Source organism: Dipodomys merriami, unplaced genomic scaffold (genome assembly GCF_024711535.1).
Source record: "Dipodomys merriami isolate MVZ:Mamm:240054 unplaced genomic scaffold, mDipMer1.0.p SCAF_1, whole genome shotgun sequence".
NCBI classification, from domain to species: Eukaryota; Metazoa; Chordata; class Mammalia; order Rodentia; family Heteromyidae; genus Dipodomys; species Dipodomys merriami.
In genome coordinates this window covers 23,990,418-23,998,081 of record NW_027202270.1, presented here as the reverse complement: position 1 = coordinate 23,998,081, position 7,664 = coordinate 23,990,418, and the positions used below count along the sequence as shown (strand labels likewise).

Sequence of the window (7,664 nt, the reverse complement as noted above, 5' to 3'; positions counted from 1 at the left end):
ATGGTATCTGAGCATGATATTGACACAAAACAGACATATAAACCAATGTAATAGACTAAAAGACTCAGAAATAAGCCCAAATAGCTGCAGCTAGCAGAGTTTTGAAAAAGGTGCCCAAAAATATGTGAGAGGAAAGGGAGCCTCCCGCAGAAATGATGCTATGAAATTTGAGTATCAACACATAGAGACTGAAACTAGATCCTTCACTCTGGTCTTGTACTAAAATTAATTCAAAGCAGATCAAAGAGCACAACGTAGTACTTGAAAAATTTGAAACTACTCTAGGAGAACATAGAGAAACACTGGAAGATAAAGGCACAGACAATAACTTTCTGAATAAAACGAATGGCTTGAAAAGTAAGGTTATATATTGGCAAATAAGGCTGCAACAAATTAAAAAGCTTTTGCACAACAAAAGAAACAATAGATTTAAAAAAACAGCCATCAGCATAAGGAGAAAATCTCTGCCAGCGATTTATCTGACAAAGGATTAAGAAATAGAATATGTAAGGAGATCATAAAAAAGTAATTCCAAAAAGATCAGCATGCTGTCTAATCACAAACCGGACAATGAATGGAATAGACAAATCTCAAAATGAAAAAGTGCAAATGGACAGTACAATACATGAAAAAGTGTTCACCATCCCTGATCTTAGAGAAAATGCAAATGAGAACAATACTGGAAATGTGTCTCACTCTTGTCAGAATGGTTATCACAAAGGACACAAGCAACATGAAATGCTGTTGAGGCTGTGGGGACAAAAAGAATCCTTATGCTCTGTTCATGGGAGAAATGAATGTAGTTGCTATGGAAAGCAGTGTGGAGATTCTTCCAAAAAGTAACTTGAACTATCATATGACTTGATAATATGCTTGGGCATATATCCAAAGGAAGGTAATTCAGTATAGATACCTGCCCATTTATGTTTATTAACAATTGCCAAGGTAGGGAACCAGTCCTTTAACTGATGGATTGATAAAGAAAATGTGGTATGTATATACAATGTAGTATTATTCAATTATAAGAATAAATCTGAGGGGTTAACAGTACTTGATAGGAAATGTACTCATTACCTTACTCAGGTAACTGTAACCCCTCTGTCTAGTATCTTTACTATATATATATATATATATATATATAATTATATAATAAATCTGTTTCCCTAGAGGCCAAAGTGAAAGAAAATTTCAAGAAGTCAGATTGGTAAATATTTCAGAGAGGTTGAAAACTGGAAGATTTTCTTTAGACTTGGTCATTAAATTATTTTTCTAAGAGAGCAGTTTCACAGACTGTTCACAAGATTTTAAAAATTAATAAGGAAATTCCCTTGTTGAGTAGCTGGAACATGAGAATGTGCATGGAGTATTCTCTTGAGAGGTAATAGTGGAGAAGGTAGTGGAAACTGTAGAAGCAGTGAAGGGATTGAAGGATCTAAAGCAATTCAATCATAACTATATTCAATATTATATTTTCATATTCAGTATCTAACAGAGGCTATAGATAATAAAAAGGCCAAGGGATTAAAAATGAAGGGACAATACATGTTATTTGGGTTAGAACATACCTTGGGAAAACAGGAGAAATTTGTTCTTCAGTCCAGACTAGAGGTCTTAAGAACTTAGCCGAGGTCTAACTGCTGTGCTGGAGTTAGATAAAGAAGTCATGAAACAGAGAAGTGCTGAAGGAGCAGCAGATATCGATTTCTAGAAATGATTGAGTTCAGCTGTCACAAATTCAATCTGGTGAACATCGATGTGTGCGAGTCAAGGGGAAGAGTTTAACAAACAAAGATAAGACCTGGGGCGTGTTAGAATGTTTGAAATGTTTAAAGCAAGAGAGAGACATGGTCAGATTTACCCTTTAGGAAGATAACTTGTTGAACTGATATGAATTGGAAAGGAGCAACGATCATCTAGGAAAGATCTGGTGACTGAGCAAAAGCCATGAAAATGGGGTGAAGGGGAAGGGAGAGGGAGAGGGAGAGGTGTATCTCAAGTGGTAGAGCATTTGCCCAGCAAACGGAAGACCCTGAATTCAAATCCCAGTGTGGCAAAGAGATAAAAGAGAAGAATTGGACTAGTTTAAAAAATGTTAAGGAGGCAGATTGGTTATTGATAGAATATGAGCCTATGGGTAAGGTTCCGGTAAAGTTGTGCAAGTCACTGTGCATTATTATTATTTTTTACTATTAAATAAGTTATTATCACTGTGCATTATTTGAGAGAAATTATATGCTCTGTTGTTTTTTTGTTTTGTTTTGTTTTGTTTTTGTGGGGTGGGGGGATATGACCTTTATTGAGTTTATCCACTGGACTGGAAATAATGTCTGTACAAAACCAAATGTTGTTACTATAACTTCTGCATCACAATTAAAATCCAAACAGTTTATTTAAAAACAGTTAACTCAAACCAAACCCACTATTACAGAATCAATAGCTTCTTTGAAGCCACAGTAACACTTAAATATGGTTAAGACTCGAATGCAGAAATTTGGTTGATTGGAAAGCTAATTAAACTTTCAACCTGCTCAAATAGAATTACAAAAAGGCAAAATTGTGCTTTTTTTCCACAGAGATATAGTCCACTGGAATCAGCAACACTGGACAGCTGTTAAGAGTCCTGAGATAACAAGGAATCCAGGCATCCTTTAGACAGTCTTCTGTTGTCCTTTCTTCCCAATAAGAGACTTGTGGATGTGGGGGATGACACCACCACCAGCAATGGTAGCCTTGATGAAAGAGTCCAATTCTTCATCTTCACGAATAGCAAGTTGCAGGTGACAGGGGGTATAAGCTTTACTTTTAATTCTTGTGATGCATTTCCTGCCAGTTCAAGCACCTCAGTGGTGAGGTACTCCAGGTACACAGCCGCAGTCGCTCCCACACGCCCATGGCTGGTTGTCCTAGACTTCAGATGTTGATGAATACGGCCGACTGAGAACTGCAAGCCGATGAGCAGGAAACTGCCTTTGTCTTGGCCTTTCCGGAGTCCTTCCCAGCCTTACCACCAGCCATCTCGAATTCTGCTGAAGCTCATGCAATCAAGGCAGAGTAAAGGCTAGTGGGACCTGCGGCGAGACCTCAGCTACCTACTCCATCGTCACACCGCGATTCAAACTGCCTACGCTCTGTTTCTGATGTTTGTTTTTGCGATTTCAGTGGAACATAACAAGGAAACTGATATATGTATGATATACATATATACTCTATATGGAATATATATGTGTATACACACATATATACATATATATAGATATATATACACCATCTTGAAGCATGGAAGAAACGTTATTGAAGATAAAGATATATAAATAATAATTTAAAAATAGAAGAATGGCTGAGGTCATCCAGGGAGAGTATCCAGAATAAGAAAAGATCATTGAAGACAGAATTCTAAGCATCAATAAGATTTAGCACATGAGCAGAGAACAAGTACTCACCAATGAGATAAGAAGCAGTGGAAGAGTTCAGAGGAAAAGCAAAAGTGTTGCACCACAGATACCCGGAGACCAAAAGGCAAAGTGCCTTAAGGAGAGTGGGTATATAATATTACACATTGTAGACTGATGAATTAAACAGCACTTGCTTATCCTGAATTACCTTTGACCAGGACCTGGTCTATTCCTATTTCTTATTTTTTGCCCAGTTGAGTGAGTAGTTTTCTGCATTTATCTTCCTATAAAAAGAAAGTTAATACAATATACAACACATTCATAGAAACTCAGAGGATAGTACTAAAGAAACCACGAGGAATAATATTTGAGTGCTTGCTACATGCCTAATAATTAACATTCTTTATTTTAATCCACAAAACAATCCCATTAAACAGCATCTCAAAGAAGATGAACTTGAAAGATTCAAGTAAATTCATCATACTTATACAGCTGAAAAGGGGAAGCATTAGGATTTGAACCTAAGCCTGGCCTCAGAACACCTGTTCATTAGGGAATGCTTTGATTCTTCCGATGAAAGTCTAATACACTAAGATGTAAAAGTAAATAGATATAAGGATATATTTGACATTTGGAAATTTTTGCTGATGTAAAGTTCAAATACAACATTATCAGTTGTCACCCAATGATTACCTTGATTACCATGAAGTAGAAATGCATACATATTATGAACTCAGTTTTTGATATATTTTAAAGAAGTTAAAAAATCCCCTTCCAGGGCTGGGAAGGTGGCTCAGTGGTAGAGCGCTTGCCTTGCATGCCTGAGGCCCTGGGTTCGATTCCTCAGCACCAAATAAGCAAAAAGAAAAAAGCTGGAAGTGGTGCTGTGGCTCCAGTGGTAGAGCGCTAGCCTTGAGCTGAAGAGCTGAGGGACAGCACCCAGGCCCTGAGTTCAGGCCCCACGACCGCACCCCGAAAAATCCCCTTCCATCTGTCTGTATCTATGTATGGACACACAGACATTTATACATCTACAAATACACACATATACATGTATATAAACAAAAATAAAATGTATATGTCTGTTTTTTTTTTTAGTTAATTCTTTTCCTTTTTCTTCTGTGTCTGTACCAGGGCTTGATCTCAGGACTTTGTGACTCTCACTTGGGATTTTAGCTCAAGTCTGTTGGTCTACCCCTGGAACCATGCCACGAAAAAAAAAAATCACATAAGCAACTTGGGACAAATATACAAATAGAGGACTACGTTCCATAAATTTACATGTTTAGTTATCAATCAAACTAGCAAACTGTTTAATAGTCTGTGCCTTGGTGTCTTCTCTTGACAAAAATAATAATTTAGAAGACCAGATTGGAATTCCTGGGTTTTTTGGTGATCTGGTTGCAGATGGTAGGAGCCTTTTCTCCACTTCCTATTGCCAGCTCCATCCTAAACTGCAGGGTCTCATAGTTGAAAACCATTCTTCATTTAAAACAAACAGAAGGCATTGGCTACTTTTTGGTCTTAAGGTTGCACACATCAGTAAAGATTTTCTCTTAGAAGGGCAGCAGATATAAGAAAAATCCCCTTAATGTGCTAGAAGAGAAACTTAAACTGATCAGGCAGTAAGTGTAGGTTCATGGGTATCTAGAGTGGCTTAAGAATGGGGACTTGAGCTCTGAGTGACATGCTCTATTTCTTGGGAAACTCCTTGGCTCTGGGTATGTGTGGTTGAAAGAGGGTTGGAAAAGAGCCTTCTAGAATGTGAGTTCTGAGAATGACTACATTTTCCCTTCTTAGAGAAGAGAAAGAAGGCAACTGCTTCTTGTTTTTGCCGTAACTGACAGGCGAAATAGCACTGACCAGCTACTTTGCTGGAAGATGAAATCCTGGGAGAGATATAGTTTGTACTTCTCTCAAATACTAATGGTCATTAAAGAAAATCCATCTTGGTCTGAAGGTTCCAGAAAGACTCCCCACCATCTTCAACCTTCTCTATACACTGACGCTTTCTTAGTCTGGTGCTCACTCATCAAACTGTAAAATTGAGATCATTGCCTGAGTTAGTTCTTCATTTATTCCCCCTTTTCAGTTTTCTTTACAGTTGCAGGCACTTTTGTTCTTTAGTTTGGACTCGGGGTTCTTGACATTTAATCTCTTCTTCTTGAAAATATTTTATTTCTGAATTTCAGAAAGTTGTGCAAAGTTGTTACAATTTAACACGTCCACCTAAGTGGACCTAAGTGTCCAATACTAGAGTCACTACTCCCATCTTTCTCCTGTATCCCATCCACCCTTTCTCCCAGGATGTACTTCACATGTCCTACCACCTCTATCACATGCATACATTGAATATCTTCTTTTCTTTGGGGCATAGACTTGGTTTACTGAACAGAACTACAGGTTCATATTTTTCTCTGGACTTAGGACTTAAAGAACATATTTTTCTTCATGCCATTGAGCTCTAAGTTCCTTTGCCATTATGAAAAAAAAGTGGATGTAGAGTTTGGGAAAGATAAAAAATAAATTCTCTTCCATACAATGCTTCTTGAGAAATATTACTAGGAAGTCTAAAAAATAAAATTTGATTTTTACAATCTATAATTATTATTATTATTATTATTATTTTTGTCTGTCATGGGGCTTGAACTCTGGGCCTGGGCGTTGTCCCTCAGCTCTTCAGCTCAAGGCGAGCACTCTACCACTTGAGCTACAGCGCCACTTTCAATCTATAATTATTTTGTTTAATAAAGGAGAATAAGTTTCCTTATGTTATTTAGTAGTCAAATACAGTTTTGAGGTAAAAATTAATTTTCTACTATTATATTATCAGAAGCATAACTTGAAGACAGTTAAAAAACACTTGAAAGTATTTGCTTCTGCAGTGTAGGCTTTTCAAAAGTTATTTTTAAAGACTGAGGAATTAGACACCTGTCCTTCTTGCCAGCTGGTGTGGATGTTAAAAATTACTGTCACTTTTCTGCCTGCTTCTCTATTTTGCACCTGCTGTTACTTGAGTTACGGGCATTTCACACATGGTAATTCAATAAGGTTAGGTTCCATGAAAGTATAGTAGATGTTATCCTATTGGAGGTTAATGCAGTTTTATTAAGTCTTGAGAGAAAGGCATTATATAAATTGTAAGACTAATGATTTAGTACTCTGTAGACATCAGGTTTCTCTAATTTAAAAGGGGGGTAGAAGAAGGACATCAGCCACATATTTTAAAACAAAAAATGATTCTGTTATTAAATTATTATATCACTTTCTCTACATTGTGAACTTTATTTTTTAAAAAACGGTCTGACATAGCAACTAAAAAAGTATAAGGTTCAATATGGTGGTGATAAATGTGTAAATTTAAGTTTTAAATACTTAAAAAAGACAATTAACAATTCAATTGTTAGCAACAGTGTAAGCTCTCAGTAGCCATATGTGTCTAGTAGTTACAAAAGGGCAGGGTAGGTAGTATTTTCACAGAAGGTTTTTAATCAGATATTACTATGCGTTAATTCCAGTTTTTTATCTTTAGATAAACTTAGCCTTCAAATTCACGAGGCCATAGTTTATTTGCCTTTAAAAAATGTGATTGAAATTTTCCCAGCAGCATTCTTGGTGTGTGTATAGGTTAAATTCTAAGAGCTAGCTAACACTTGTATCTAAAAGACTTAATAGAAGGAGCTTGGGGACCTCAGCTGCCAACATCAGAAAACAAAAATTATTTCCACTTTTTAAAATTTATAAGCAGGCAGACACTTTTCAGAAATTTTATAATAGTAAACATTAAAGGTATCTTTTTGAGAAATAAGGATAACTAATTTCTCACTCATCCTTTCTAACTGTATAACTATTAACTCTCTGATTCTGTTCTGAGGAAAAGATGGTAGAATTCTAAGATGGTAAAATAAATACCTTCTAAAAAACATTCCTTCTAGTCTTAGTGATTTTTTTTTATATGTACCAAGAGACTAAGCTGAGATTTCAGGAGATGACTAAGCAAAATAGCAAAGAACATAGTGGGAGAGAGACTATTAATAAATGGGATTTTGAGTTGTTGAACAATAATCCTATTCCCAGAGAGACCATTTTGAATTTTGTCCTTTAAGTCATACAGCAAGCAGGATCAAGGGCTTGGTAGAGTTTACTAAGAGGGCAGATTGTTCCATGAACTAGAGTGTCATAGCAATTTATACAAACCCGAGGAGCCCTGCTTTTACCTTAAATTGCATGGCTAGTTTATATTGAAATGTTTCTTGATCCTATCTGGTTTTG

General features: G+C 36.4%; 1 pseudogene; it reads right to left on the bottom strand.

The window, feature by feature from the left end:
* Window positions 1-2,648: 2,648 nt before the first annotated feature.
* On the bottom strand, window positions 2,649-3,015 carry LOC138824192 (histone H2A.Z pseudogene; annotated as a pseudogene).
* Between the last annotated feature and the right edge of the window lie 4,649 nt (window positions 3,016-7,664).